General features: G+C 41.2%; 1 protein-coding gene across 1 annotated transcript in view; it reads right to left on the reverse strand.

Moving 5' to 3' along the window:
• The window catches only part of kynu (kynureninase), a 63,373-nt gene extending 55,162 nt beyond the window's left edge, over positions 1-8,211 (reverse strand). The window contains 1 exon segment of the mRNA XM_034179080.1: positions 8,100-8,211. The gene's annotated coding sequence lies outside the window, so the exon portion shown is untranslated.
• Positions 8,212-16,144: the final 7,933 nt, after the last annotated feature.

Below are 16,144 nucleotides of genomic sequence, written 5' to 3' on the forward strand. Positions count from 1 at the left end.
AAACCAAACAAACTTCAATTTTATCTGAAGAGGAAAACACACTACATCAGGAAAAGGAACTATGGTAAATGATATGAGGAGGGAGCCTTAAGGCCACTGAGATCGAATGTATTAATGGCACCATTAAAATTAATTGGCTAAGGTCCTCTTAGAGATGAGACAGCCAATGGTTCCACATCCCAAAGCACTCTTCATGAGTTTAGTTGGCATCAACTATCTCCTTAGGTGTGATTTTGATCTTGGAAAAATTCCTATCACTCTGTCTGCTTTTCATAGACAAATTTTATTTCACTGGAAAATGATTTTCAATCAGAACTTCAGCCTCATAACACCCCAGTGTGGAATTGCAGGTATGTGTTACTTAGACATAAAACTTTTTGTCGTTGTTGTTGTTTTTTTTGTTTTTTTTTTTACCCAAACTGGCGCGATGAAGGAATATGGTCTGTGATGCATCTTTTCGATAACTCTGGTATTATTTTATCCTTTGCAGAAATTTCCTCCAACTTTAATATTAATGACAGGAAGCAATACAATAATATAATCCAAGCATTCCTACATGCAATAATTACAAAGTCCAGCATCTTATTTAAATAACAATAACCCGATCCTCTACTTCTGGTAATAAATGGATATATTAAGACATATTATCTAACACTACAATACTGCAAATCTTTGTTAAAGAACTCTATCCATTGTCAACAAACAGAACTTCATTCTACGTTTCTTCTCAAAAGAGGGAGCTGAAAATTTAAGATCCAATTTTTTTTAAATATTGTGTTGCACAAAGGTGATGGAAGTTCATTTTAATTCAATTTTCAATTTACTTAGCTTATAATGCGCCAAATCACAGCAAAAGCTGTCTCAAGGCGCCTTACATGGAGTAATTCAACATAAAATTAATAAATAAATTAAAAATGAATAAAAAAAATTAAAATACATAATTAAAAACAGGAGTAAAGAATAAAACAGAATAAAAAATAAAAACTATTCATAAGAAAGGAATAATTAAAATAGGTTTTCAGTCTTGACTTAAAATTGTCCACGGACTCTGACTGCCTCACGGTTGCAGGATGACTGTTCCACAGGGTGGGTGCAAGATGATGAAAAGGCTCTTTGACCTGCTCACTTCTTCTTCACCCTGGGAACACAGAAGTTCCCGTTACCCTGGGACCGCAAAGCCCGGGCCTGCACATAAAGTTCTACCAGATCATCCAGATAAGATAGTGCCAGTCCATGAATAACTTTATAAGTCAATAACAAAACCTTAAAATCTGCTCTCACAGAGACAGGGAGCCAGTGCAAAGATGCCAAAATGGGTGTGATTATGTTCAGACGTTCTGCTACGTGTCAAACGTCTGGCGGCAGCGTTCTGAACCAGCTGACGACCCCTAATGCTGGATGGCGGTAACCCTGAAAATAAAACCTTACACTAATCTAATCTAGAAGAACAAAAGCATGACATAGGGTCTCAGCATCAGCCATAGACAGGCTGAGGCGGATCCTCACTATATTTGAGATGGAAAAAAGCGTCCTAGTAACCTCCCTAATGTGGAGGTCAAAGACAACTTGGGATCAAAAATTACCCACGGTTCCTCATTTTGTCTGTATGATGTATGACACACAAACCCCAGGCTGAGCGCCAGCTGGTCAATGATGCTGATGTCTCGCCTGGACCAAGAAACCATCATTCAGTCTTATCAAAGTTTAAAGTAGGAAGTTACTAGACATCCACATCTCACTGATAGAAGACACGTCCTCCAGAATTTTATGGGAGTGAGATTTCCCTCAGTTATCGGCACGTACAATGAGTATCATCAGCGTAACAATGAAAGGCCATCCCCCACTAAACTCCACAGTATACGCCCAAGGGGTGCTACATACAGGGAGAACAAGCAAGGGCCTAAAATGGATCCCTGTGGAACCCCAAATCTCATGTCACTAAGGGTAGAGGTAGTGTTATTATACTAGACACATTGAGAACGACTGGACAGATATGACATCAACCACGCAAGGGTACTTCCAGTAATCCCTAAAAGATTCTCCAACCTATCGAGCAAAATATGATGATCCACGGTATCAAAAACATCACTGAGATGCAACAACACACAACCATAGTGGTGTCTGAGTCCATTGCTTGCAGAAGATCATTCACTACTTTAGTGGGCGCTATCTCTGTGGAGTGATATTTCTAAAAGCAGGACTGCAGTGGCTCAAAAAAGATTCTTCTAAGTGAGGTGGTCTATGAGCCTGCCGTGAAACCACCTTTTCCAAAAATTTTGGAACAGAATAATAGATTTGATATCGGCTTGTAATTTTTCAATACACTAGGGTCAAGATTAGATTTCTTAAGTAATGGTTTAATCACTGTGATTTAAAACATTTCGGAACAGATCCAGAGGTCATGACAGATTGATAATTCCAGCACAGTCGACCAAAGCAGTGGGCCAGGGCTCCCTTAAACAGTTTTGTTGGTTAGGATCAAATAAACAAGTCGTGCTTTTGTGTATGATGCCCCGAGTTCGTCAGCATGCCTAATGAAATACTATTAAATTTTGTAAAATCTAGGTAATACTCAGTGGTAGCGCCCCCTCCATAGCAGGTTTTTAATGGCTGGCGCTGCATGCGTGCGAGATCTGTTCCAGCCTATCTCTTCTATTTTCTTCTCAAAATAATCCAAGAAATCCTGCGCTGAAAAGGGACACCGACTAACAGGTGGCTGCCTGTGAATAAGAAATGCTACCGTGTCAAACAAGAACTATGAGTTATGTTTGTTTTTGTTGATCAAATCAGAGTAGTAGGACCGCTTCGTGGCCAGTAGTGCATGCTTATAATATAAAATAGCATCACACCACACAAGGTGGAACATTTCTAATTTGGAACAACGCCATTTCCGTTCCAAACCTCCAGCTTTCTGCCTGAGGTCACGCAAGTAACCAAGGTGACTGTGCCTTAGGAGGGTGTGGCCTCAAAAGAGGAGGCGGAGTCTTATCAAGTGTAGTTTTAAGAGTTAAATTTAAACTATCCGCAAGGCTATCTACTGATTTAGCATTCTCCAGACTCGAAGATAAAATATCAGGTAGTCTGGCCTCACGTTCAGTCATAGTTGAGGGTTTAATATGATGCCGCAGTTGTAGACAAGGTTGTTGTTCCACTAAACGTGGCAGCGTGAATGTAAAACTGATAAGTGAATGGTCAGAGACTGGAGATGCCAGAGGCAAGATGTCAATATTCGTGACAGCAAACCCACGTGCAAGAACCAGATCCAGGATATTTCCGCTAATATGTGTTGGGTCCTGAATGCATTGCTGGAATCCTAAAGCATCCACAATTTGCATAAATGATTTGCTAAGGGGATCAGAAGGGCTTATTTATATAAATGTTAAGTCACCAATAATCAAAATGTTATCTGCACTAGTTGACAAACTAGAGATGAATGCACCAAATTCATCTAAGAAATCAGAATATTGGCCAGGAGGCCTATATACAGTGACAAAATAACATAACTGAGCTCCAGTTTTATGACCTGGCAGTACTTAGCATCACGGGCATAACGGAGTTTCAGATGCTCAAAGGAATTATATTTATGACCCCCAACACTTAATAAAGAAAACCTAAATTTATAAATAAAAGCAACACCCCCGCCTTGCTTCACACCACGAGACACGTGACTAAATGTGTACACCGGTGGACAGGCCTCATTCAGAGGAAGGAGAGCTGTGGGTTTGAGCCAGGTTTCACATAAGCCAATCATATCTAAATGATGATCCATGATTAAATCATTAATCAACAAAGATTTCAAGGACAGTGATCTGATGTTCAGGAGACCCAGACTAAGGACCTCAGTGGGGATGACAGTCTGACTGTTCGGAACCTGGCGAAGCAAGCCCAGGTTCCAAGAGCGCCACTGGCGCACATCAATCTGGCAAAGACGTGGACGGCTGGGTCCTCAGAGCCGACCAGCGGCACCACGCAGGCTTTAACCGGATCTACAAGGCGCCAGGGCAGCACAAATCCCGCCAGAATTCTGTGCACAGCTCGTCCAGATGCCAAACAGTGCTTCAGCTTCACCAGTTGGCCACTTCGTCTCCCGCGGCGATAACTGCGTTTTCGACCGAAAGGCAGCACAAGAGCCCAGCACAGAAAAGCTGGTGTCCAGTCGAGATGAGGTGCGTCGCGCTACTGTGCACACTGCTCTACCCTGGACTTGAAGATCTCACCCGTCAAGATGAGGTGCCTCGCGCAACTGCACATGGGGAGATGATGTAACTTGCTCGATGTGCAACTGCGCATGCGCATTTTGTTCTTTGTTTTTTCTGTCAAAGTTTTTTTTCTTTTATTAATTGTATTCAGTGTATTTATAGCCTAGTAAGAAAAAACAAGGTAACTCCAGGTTAAAAATATTATCATTTTATAGTGAGTAGATTTTATACATTACTACAACCCCTGGCAAAAATGATGGAATCACCGGCCTCGGAGGATGTTCATTCAGTTGTTTAATTTTGTAGAAAAAAAGCAGATCACAGACATGACACAAAACTAAAGTCATTTCAAATGGCAACTTTCTGGCTTTAAGAAACACTATAAGAAATCAAGAAAAAAAGATTGTGGCAGTCAGTAACGGTTACTTTTTTAGACCAAGCAGAGGAAAAAAATATGGAATCACTCAATTCTGAGGAAAAAATTATGGAATCACCCTGTAAATTTTCATCCCCAAAACTAACACCTGCATCATATCAGATCTGCTCATTAGTCTGCATCTAAAAAGGAGAGATCACACCTTGGAGAGCTGTTGCACCAAGTGGACTGACATGAATCATGGCTCCAACACGAGAGATGTCAACTGAAACAAAGGAGAGGATTATCAAACTCTTAAAAGAGGGTAAATCATCACGCAATGTTGCAAAAGATGTTGGTTGTTCACAGTCAGCTGTGTCTAAACTCTGGACCAAATACAAACAACATGGGAAGGTTGTTAAAGGCAAACATACTGGCAGACCAAGGAAGACATCAAAGCGTCAAGACAGAAAACTTAAAGCAATATGTCTCAAAAATCGAAAAATGTACAACAAAACAAATGAGGAACGAATGGGAGGAAACTGGAGTCAACGTCTGTGACCGAACTGTAAGAAACCGCCTAAAGGAAATGGGATTTACATACAGAAAAGCTAAACGAAAGGCATCATTAACACCTAAACAGAAAAAAACAAGGTTACAATGGGCTAAGGAAAAGCAATCGTGGACTGTGGATGACTGGATGAAAGTCATATTCAGTGATGAATCTCGAATCTGCATTGGGCAAGGTGATGATGCTGGAACTTTTGTTTGGTGCCTCTCCAATGAGATTTATAAAGATGACTGCCTGAAGAGAACATGTAAATTTCCACAGTCATTGATGATATGGGGCTGCATGTCAGGTAAAGGCACTGGGGAGATGGCTGTCATTACATCATCAATAAATGCACAAGTTTATGTTGATATTTTGGACACTTTTCTTATCCCATCAATTGAAAGGATGTTTGGGGATGATGAAATCATTTTTAAAGATGATAATGCATCTTGCCATAAAGCAAAAACTGCAAAAACATTCCTTGCAAAAAGACACATAGGGTCAATGTCAATGAGCAGATCTGATTTGATGCAGGTGTTAATTTGGGGGATGAAAATTTACAGGGTGATTCCATAATTTTTTCCTCAGAATTGAGTGATTCCATATTTTTTCCCTCTGCTTGGTCTAAACAAGTAACCGTTACTGACTGCCACAATCTTTTTTCTTGATTTCTTATAGTGTTTCTTAAAGCCAGAAAGTTGCCATTTGAAATGACTTTAGTTTTGTGTCATGTCTGTGATCTGCTTTTTTTCTACAAAATTAAACAACTGAATGAACATCCTCCGAGGCCGGTGATTCCATAATTTTTGCCAGGGGTTGTACATTCGGATGAACAATTTATACATTTACTTGCCCATCAAAATAAGCGAACTTTGTCAAGTAATTTTTTCAGTGCACACATATGCAGTTACCCAAGGAACCTCATCTCGACAGAACACCGGCACCTCTGATAGAAATGGGGGTGGAAAGTTCTGTCCACCCACCGATAACCAAACCGCACCACGAACTGGGGGCTGGAGATCCAGCAGAGTTTGACGATCATACACCCGCAGTGACTCTGATTCAAAAACAGCATATTAAAATTAAAAACAATAAAATAACAAACAGAGTGGAGAGCAGCAGACGAGCAGCCAGACACAACGGCGCCATCTTGGCACTCCCTCCTGAAAATTTTAAAATTCTAAATATGATGCCAATTTGGTTTTGAATTGAACAATTGCTCATTCTGTGATGAAGACATTGAAACCACAGAACATTTGTTTTACGATTGTAAATTTATGAGGGTCTTCTGGGAAGATTTTCATGACTGGCTGTTTCCCCACTTTTCAATTTCTCCATTTTAACAAGAGAGAAAATTCTATTTGGTTTACAGAAAAAATATGCTATACATGACCTGGTAATCAACACGATTATCCTTCTAGCAAAATATTTTATTCATAAAAACAAATTCTTGAAGATAATACTGCAAATGTTTGTATTTCACAAAGAGTTCTGTCTTTATTTCTCTTCCTTAAAGTTAATGAAGAACAAAAATGCTGTGAAACTTCTGGATTTATTTGAGGAACTGAACCTCTTGGAGTTCCCCTATTATTTATTGATTGATTGATTTATTGCCTTCTGTTCAGTCACTGTATTTTGCCAAATGTTTGTAAATTTCTTGTTTGTTGTAAATTCCAATAAAGTTTGATTGGGCGATGCTTCACTCGTATTGAGTTAAATGTTCCCTTTAAAACATCATAGTCATAACTTATGTTGCACTTTGTAGGACAAAATGACATATTCCAAAGTGTTTTAACATCAATAATTACACAAAATTAAAAGCAATACATATGAAAGTACAAAACTAAAAATGCGTGTACAAAATGTTAAATGTTCCAGAAAACTAAAACAGAAAACTTCCATTTTAATTCTCATTTCTATCTCGTGTCACAATCGATATCATTGATCGGTCACCACAGCTGTGAATAAAGTTTTGTCTTCACTCTTTCATCCAGCTATAATAGTGCAGCAGATAACTGAAACAATCGTGCAAATGGTGATACAAGCACTAAAGTTGGTACAAATACTCTTTAGACATTACTCTTTTGAACAAACCGACTGGCCACTTGAATTTTCAATAAGCAGCTAGGTAGGGGTCAACTGAAGAATTACACAGGGGTCAAAATTAAAAAATGCTCAAATCATTTCGAAAGCTACACCACATTATTTGTCTGATCGTAAAGATTCCAAAAAGGTATAGTTTGGACTATCTATGACTGAATGATCAGGAGTTATGGGGTAAAACCAGCAAAAATGGTGAAGGTCAGTTTCAGTTTGTACAGGGGTCAAAAGTTAAAGTTCCTTAAATTTTGGTAAACAGTGATGCAAATTATTGGTTGAGCTAATAGGATTAATAAATGGAATAGTTTTGATTGTGTTGAATGTTTGGTCTCCAAAGTAAAGGTCAAACAAGGTCAACGTCCATTGGATTCTTTGACATGTGACATATGTTACCCCATAACATGATAACTAAGCATGATACATGGTCCAAACTATTCCTTTTTAAAACCCTGTTAACTCAACTAATAATTTGCATCATGTTTTACCAAAACTGAAGGAACTTTAACTTTTGACCCCTGTACAAACTGAAAGTGACCTTTGTCACCATTTTTGCTGTTTTTACCCCATAACTCCAGAAAATTCAGTCATAGATAGTCCAAACTATACCTTTTTGGAATCTCTACGATCAAACAAATAATGTGGTGTAGTTTTCAAAATGATTTGAGCATTTATCATTTTGACCCCTGTGTAATTCTTCAATTGACCCCTACCTGGCCGCATATTGAAAATTCAAGTGGCCAGTCGGTTTGTTCAAAAGAGCAATATCTAAGGAGTATTTGTCCCAATTTTGGTGCTTGTATCACCATTTGCATGATTTTGCTCGAAATATTCTCTTAGCGGCTGCACTATAATAAAAACGTTTTGTCATTTCGTCATAAAAGCGTTTACCCACAGCGGAATTCTTTAACTTCCAGATGAGATGTAGGCTGTCCCAGTGTGTTCCAGGTGGACTTTGACCTGTGTGTAAAGTGTGCCAAAGTTAATTATTGTTCGTCTCTGTGTGCATAGACATTATATGCATAGACGCCTCATGATTTACTGCAACGTAATCCAGCGTCGCCGCCATATTGGATGGGTCTCTTGACTGGAGTCAAAGGAGAGTGAGCAAATATGCCAGTATTTTGCGCTGTTTACGCAATAACCTGCGCAGTATAGAAACAGATTGCGTGGGATTACCTTTCACAAGTAAGATTGAACAATAGTTTTGGTGATTTTACCATTTGTAATATTGTAATATAATAATATAATATTATATAATCCCCTCAGATTGAACAGTGAAGGTGGTTGGAGCAGCAGAGTGTGTGATTCACTAAAACACACAAAGAGAACAAGGTGTCAGTGTGTCCTTCGTCATCCATTTCATTCTGGCGGAGACTGATTCAGAGGATGTGTTACTCAGGGAAAACAGAGAAACCCAATTTGGAATTGAGAACCATCATTTCATGCTTCTGTCATTTGTGGTGTCTGTATTTGACAAAGTAAAGCTGCACCACATCACAAAGTTAACTCCACTGGAGTTACAGAGTGTCAGCACACGGAAAAGAAGCTGTGAAAAACACAGTTGTTTCTCAAGGCTTTTAGCTCTCCAGCCCCAGTCAAAAGACTAACAAGGTAATTTAAGACCCTGGAATGACCTGGAACTTTCTTTTCCTGGCCTTGAAAATAATGTTTATCTGTGTAACAAAACCTGATCAGCGAAGCAGATGAAATTAAACTGATGTTGTGTGTGTGTGTGTGTGTGTGTGTGTGTGTGTGTGTGTGTGTGTGTGTGTGTGTGTGTGTGTGTGTGTGTGTGTGTGTGTGTGTGTGTGTGTGTGTGACTGAAAGAGAGAGAGAGAAATATATTTAAATGAACAATCCAAACTTGTTTCTTTAATAAATTATAAAATTCATTAATTTATACATTTATCTATACCACGTCTTTGTTAAAGAACATAAGACAAAGTCTTTCTGTTGTATGGCTGGGGGGCCTGGCTGCCTTTTTGTTTCTGTCTTTTGTTTTTCCTCCCAGGTGGCTTGCATTTGGGACTGAGTGGCTGTGTTGCTGAGGTTATCAGGACCTCACCCTGATCACCTGCGGCTCGTCAGGACTCACAGCTGAGGTGCATCTATATGGATTGGAACATGGTGGCATTTAAGACTGGAGTATACAGTGTGTATTTGCCAGAGACTCGACCTTGTGACCAGACGGGTGAGATCGTCGTCTCGGGAGCCATCTCATCATCAGTGGATGCAGAGAACGCCCAGGGTTTGATGCACGGTCTGTGAAAGAGGAGGGGGTGAGGTCTCACGCTCGTCAGCACACTTCCTGAGGTACGTTAGATTTTGTGACTAACGTTTATACAGTCAGTAAATGTGGTGTCCCTCACACCTTATTATATTGAGCTGTACGTTAGTCATGTATCGGCTTCCACTGCAGTGGAGTTTTGTGAACTGGATGTTCCATGCCTGCAGGTTGGGAAGCTGATTAGTAATCAAGCCAGGAAGTGTTTGCTGTTTGTACACCTTTAAGTGTTCTCTCTGTGTGTAGAGTGTGGACTCACATAATGGTTCCTTCTTTCACAGACTCGGTTTGTTGCGGCCACCTGGGGGGTGTCGGCGGGGTCCTTGGGTCCGAACAGCTTCTGGCTCCGGACCGTTAGCGCTGCTGGGAGCGCACCACGCCAGACCGCACTTTCTGTTATTTTTTTATCACTGTTATGTATTAAATTCAGTTAGCCTTTGTACCGTGCTCTGCTTATTTCATACTGGGTCCTTCAAACGCTGGTCGGTTCTCCGAGCTGCGTCCGACACATAACACTTTCAGCAGGAAAGTACGTAATTTTAATGTGTGACATCATCCTGTATCGTAACTGAATCTCTGCTGTTTCTAACAAACCAAACTGTGGGAAAATCGGGTAAAAATTTGGGGAGTTATGGATTATTGTACTTGGGGATTCACCTTCCACACTACAAATAAATGCACCGGGGGAGCAATTGGGACCCATCCAAGATGGCGGCCGCGCTGATACGTCAGCTCCGATAGTCAGCGGCAGTCCATGAGGCGTCTACGTATATAATGTCTATGTCTGTTTGGGTTGCCGCGGAGTTATGTCACTTCCGGCGAAGTGGCCAATACGAAGGCGGGAATTCGTACCTCTGCGACTGGCCGCCCGCTGAAAACAGACTCGGGCTGCATTGATTGTTTATTGAAATCAGCTGGTTTTGTTTTGTCTCTAAGTTGTTTCTAACAGCCAGCTGACGGCTGTCACTGCCTGGAACCAAGATTTATGCACCAAGCTGACCTGAAATGAACCACTGTACATTTAATTTACTTTATTGATGAATCTGACCCCTTTGAAAACTGACCAAATTACATGTATTTGTATTGAAGTAGGCAATGTTTTCATCGGCCAAAAATGGCAACCAGAGGGCGCTCGGTGTAAAGTCCCCGGCAACACGTAGGGCTCGGCTGGGTGACGCACGGGTGGAGTGTGCAGTGACGGCACAAACCATTCGGAGAAATGGGGTGTCAGCGTTCGGTGGCGAGTCTGCTGTGGCCGAAAACAGCCGGTGTCCCGACAAGATAAGCTACTTATCGCTTGTATGTGCAGCTCGTCTTGCTGCTCCAACAAGATAGCTCGAAAGATCTGTGGGGATATATCTTGTTTCTTGGTTACTTGAATTTTACCCAAGATTTTGCTTTGTAGGTAGTCCTTGCATTTTCTTTCTTCTTTTTGTTTTGTAATTCTTTCTTTGTAAATATTTCTCTGTATTTTAACAACACTTTTATTGTATGAAAATGTAGAGTGCCTACAAGAAGATGTATGTTTTTCTATATTGTTTTATTGTGTTTTAAAAAATAAATGATGGCCACAAGCTTCAGGAAAGAAGAACCAGGGCTGTGAATCCTCGAGAATGACATGAACTCAACTCATGAATGTCAAGGATGATAAACTATAAACTATTTTGTTTTTATGGTGCCTAAATGTTCCTAACGCAGCTATGCAATGAAACCTTTTAAAATGTGCATTTTACAAACACACACACACACATACATATATATATATATATATATATATATATATATATATGAATGATGACATTGATGAGAAAGGTATTTTTTAAGTTTATCATCCTTGACATTGATGAGGGATTTTACTGCCATAATTTTATTTTGCATTATGCATATTTTACATGGCACTTGGGAAGTATTTTTTGACTGCCCACTCAACCACATCCCCATTTTCTGAATGGTTTGTACCGAAACTGCACACTCAACCCGTGCGTTAGTCTCACCCGACTCAGACAGTCTGTGTCAGCACTCTGATGGTACCAAGTTCCTCTCCTGACTTCCTCTTTCACATTGAAAAAACTTAACAGTCCTTTTAGTCAAACGGACACTAGATGGCAGCAACGCGCCGTCTGTATCGGAGGCCAGCAGGTGTCGCTGTGCAGACGTAGTTAGTGAACCTCACTCCCAACAGCTCAAAAGGATTCTCTGGTCACAAGGCCAGAGCCCTGGGTTTTAGCCTTCTGGTTAGAGAGTCTGACTCCCATGCCGGAGCTCGTGAGTTCGCATCCCGAGGGGAGCGAATGGGCGGAGTCATAACAATACAACACAGAGTGCAGCCGCTACACGTCAACACTTTCTATCATGCTTAATTATCATGTTATGGGGTAACATATGTCACATGTCATAGAATCCAATGGACGTTGACCTTGTTTGACCTTTACTTTGGAGACCAAACATTCAACACAGTCAGAACTATTCCATTTATTAATCCTATTAGCTCAACCAATAATTTGCATCACTTTTTACCAAAAGTGAAGGAACTTTAACTTTTGACCCCTGTACAAACTGAAACTGACCTTCACCATTTTTGCTGGTTTTACCCCATAACTCCTGATCATTCAGTCATAGATAGTCCAAACTATACCTTTTTGGAATCTTTACGATCAGACAAATAATGTGGTGTAGCTTACAAAATGATTTGAGCATTTTTAATTTTGACCCCAGTGTAATTCATTTGACCCCTACCTGACCGACTATTGAAAAGTCAAGTGGCCAGTCGGTTTTTTCAAAAGAGTAATGTTTAAACACTTTATAGGGCAAGTGACTATTTTTGGTAATTTCCATACACTTTGCATTTGGCCCCCCTCCTGTACCTGAGTAAGGCTGAGAAACTAATGGTCCTCATTCAGCCAATCAGAAGGGATCAGCCAATGTCAAAAGTCCCTCCACTGTGAAATTTGACCAATCAGGTGAGACCTGGGGTGTCTCCAACTTTCTCTTTTTTCTGAAGGCCAAAAAAGGCACCCATGTGGCTCGCCTAACTGTACATTTCTGTACAGACCAACAAAACTAATTATGGTAAGTTAATGAAACTCACATATTTTATTGTTAACAAGTTGTGCTAAGTTATGACATGTGTGTTGTTTGTGGAGTACTTGGTGAAATTAGTGAAATTACAGCATGAAAAATGTGGACACCATTTTTGATCATATGCCCGGTTCTCTTAAAAATTAGTGTTAATTACCTTTGTCTGTTTTTAAACATATGCCCGATACGCTGTAGAATTTATAATTACACAATTTTCTTGACAAGAAAGCAATAAATCTATATGCTGCTCAGAAGGATATTAACACCACTTTCACCACCAATGAGAATGAAGTAATGACATTTCTGGTCATCCTAATTTATATGGGTGTAGTTCAGCTCCCATCTATTGAAGATTACTGGGCCATGGAGACCAGGGTTCTTCAAGTTGCCAACCTTATGTCATCAAAGAGGTTCAGACTGCTGAGAAGGGTTATCCACTTCAATGACAACACTCAGATTACTGATACCTGTGACCGTTTCTTCAAAGTCCGGCCACTGTTCAGCTTCCTCACTACTGCCTTCAGGCGCGAGCCACAGACCCCCAAACAGTCTGTAGATGAGGTGATGGTTGCCTACAAAGGGAAGACAGCTGGCAACCTGAGGCAATATATTAAAAATAAGCCAGACAAATGGGGATTTAAGTTGTTTGCTAGGGCCTCTGAGGATGGCTTCATCCATGACAATGTGCTATACCAGGGCAAGACCAGCTTTGATGCCCATGATGTACTCCTGACGAATGAACAAAAAGTCTTGGGTGCCACCAGCCAGATTGTCGCTGTCCTGGCCAGTACCATGTCATCCCCTACCACCACAGCCATTTTTGCTGACAACGTTTTCACCAGCCTGGAGCTAGTGCAGTACCTCTGAGTCCACAATTGCAGGTACACAGGGACAGCCAGGGACAATAGAATCAGAAAGCCTCCACTGAAGTCCATCAACGAGATGGATAAAAAGGCTGTCCCTCATGGTACTTGTGACTACGTTACCAGTGATGATGGAATACTGGCCGTCAGGTGGAAGGACAACAAAACGGTCACTCTGCTGTCAACAGACATGGGGGTGGAGCCAATGTCCTCAGTCATCAGGTACTGCAGTGAGACTAAGATGAAGGAGCCTGTGAGCTGTCCAGCTGTCATCAAGAGTTATAATGCTAACATGGGGGGCAATGATAAATGTGACATGCTTGTACACCTCTGCTGCACCCCCATGAAGTCCAAGAGGTGGTATTTGTGTCTGTTTGCGTACATCCTTGATATCAGTCTCACAAATGCATGGGTTGTATACAGGCGAGACTGTAAGGCCCTTGGAGTGGGAGGCCAGTCTCTGAAAGATTTCAGAATCCAGGTGTTCAGGGGTGCCAGCAGCCAGACACATTACTCATCTAGCTCCAGAAGAAGTTCATTTTCATCTGTTGACAGCCTGACCACCACTGTTGATGTCCCTAGACCTGTCCGGGGACACCGCAGCCACACGCCAAACGAGGCTGTGCGCTTTGATCTGTCCCTCTTCCATACCCCTGTACATGCAAAACGTCAAACATGCAAGTACTGCAGCAGCAAAGGCAACATTATCAGGTCAAATGTGGTCTGCAGGGTCTGCAAGGTTCACCTTTGCATGAACAGTGAGCGTAACTGCTTTATTAGATACCATGACAAACTAGCATAGTGGTGTCTAAGCACAAGTTGACATGTTTCTATTGCAGCAGGAATGTTATATTCTAAAAGTGATGTTCTAATGTTCAAACCTACATGTTCTATTCCCCCTACATGTGTTTTTCTTGTTTTTTTTATATATATACAGTTATTGGATTTTTATTTACCACTTATGGGCAAGGAACCAAATACAGTAACTTCGTTGACCTCAAATTTCTAAAGAATTTGAATTTTTTTTTCAAATGTAATAACAGAAATAAAGTTTGGTTATGGCCTTCAATAACAGTGTGGTGTTGAATTTTTGAATTTCAAAGTATTTCAGTGGGTGCCCTGTAAAGGGCTAAGGAGTATTTGTGCCAACTTTGGTGCTTGTATCACCATTTGCACGACTGTTTCAGTTATTGGCTGCACTATAACAACTTCACAGCAAAGACTTTGTAACCTGTTGTTTACTGTGCGTCTCTAGGTCTTCCTTTGGGCGCATGCGCATTGGTATGTTAATCGTATGCTAATCGCGTGAATGACGTAGTGTGATTGGCTGAGAATTTACCTACCAGGAGAAACATCCTACGAATAAAATACTCGCAGCCGAGCAGTGTTGCCAACTTGGCGAATTTCTCGCTAAATCTGGCGACTTTCCAAACCCTCGTGACGACTTATTTTCTCAAAGGCGACTAGCGACAAATCTAGCTCCTTTTCCTGGCGTCACTGGAGACTTTTCTGGTGTTTGGAGACTCAGATCTAGTCTCTGTTGTCACCGAGCGGAAGCGGGTCTCCTAGAGTTCAGTGCTGCTGCTGTAAACCACAGAGAGCCCTGAGCGGAGGAAATCTACATCAGTGCCTTTATTAGAGAGAGGGGCAACCAAATCAAAATCAAATCAATTTTATTTATATAGCGCCAAATCACAACAAACAGTTGCCGCAAGGCGCTTTATATTGTAAGGCAAGGCCATACAATATTTACGTAAAAACCCCAACGGTCAAAACGACCCCCTGTGAGCAAGCACTTGGCGACAGTGGGAAGGAAAAACTCCCTTTTAACAGGAAGAAACCTCCAGCAGAACCAGGCTCAGGGAGGGGCAGTCTTCTGCTGGGACTGGTTGAGGCTGAGGGAGAGAACCAGGAAAAAGACATGCTGTGGAGGGGAGCAGAGATCAATCACTAATGATTAAATGCAGAGTGGTGCATACATTATATACGCAGATGTCACCCTGCTCAGCGTGCCGCTCTCCACTTTTAGCTTGCCATAAAGTAACGAGAGGCGCTCGTGACAGTATGCGTAGACGCCTCATAACTTGCTGCAACGCAATCCAGCATCGCCATATTGGATGGGTCTCCTCATAAACTCTCGCCAGAGTCAACCAGAGTCAATGGAGAGTGAACAAATTTGTCGGTATTTTGTGCTGTTTACGGTTGCAATAACCGGCACAGTATAGAAACCAGATCGCGTGGGATTATCTTTCACAAATAAGATTGAACAATAATTTTGGTTTTTGTACCATTTGTAGTATTATGTCAATAATATTACAGTATAATATAATAATAATACTAAATTACCGACCAATAAGATTGACATCAGGCCTTTGCAAAGTGATGGAAAGTCTAATTCGTGACAAAATCTTGGACCACATGATCAGAAATAACCGGTTTACAAACTGCCAGCATGGTTTTCTGTGTGGCAGATCCACTTGCACCCATGCTTCTTACAGCCCGAGATTACTGGTCTGAAGCACTTGATGAAGGTTGAGAGTTGACGTAGCCTATCTCGACTTTCAAAAACCTTTTTATTCAGCACCACAGCAGCGTCTCTTGAGGAAGATATCAAGCCACGGCATTACCGGATGTGTTTTAGAATGGATCCAAGCTTTCCTACTGGAACGGTCTCAGCGGGTCGTGGTCCACGGTGCCCCTAAATGGACAGAT

This window comes from Thalassophryne amazonica, chromosome 1, assembly GCF_902500255.1.
Source record: "Thalassophryne amazonica chromosome 1, fThaAma1.1, whole genome shotgun sequence".
In the NCBI taxonomy this organism is placed as follows: Eukaryota; Metazoa; Chordata; class Actinopteri; order Batrachoidiformes; family Batrachoididae; genus Thalassophryne; species Thalassophryne amazonica.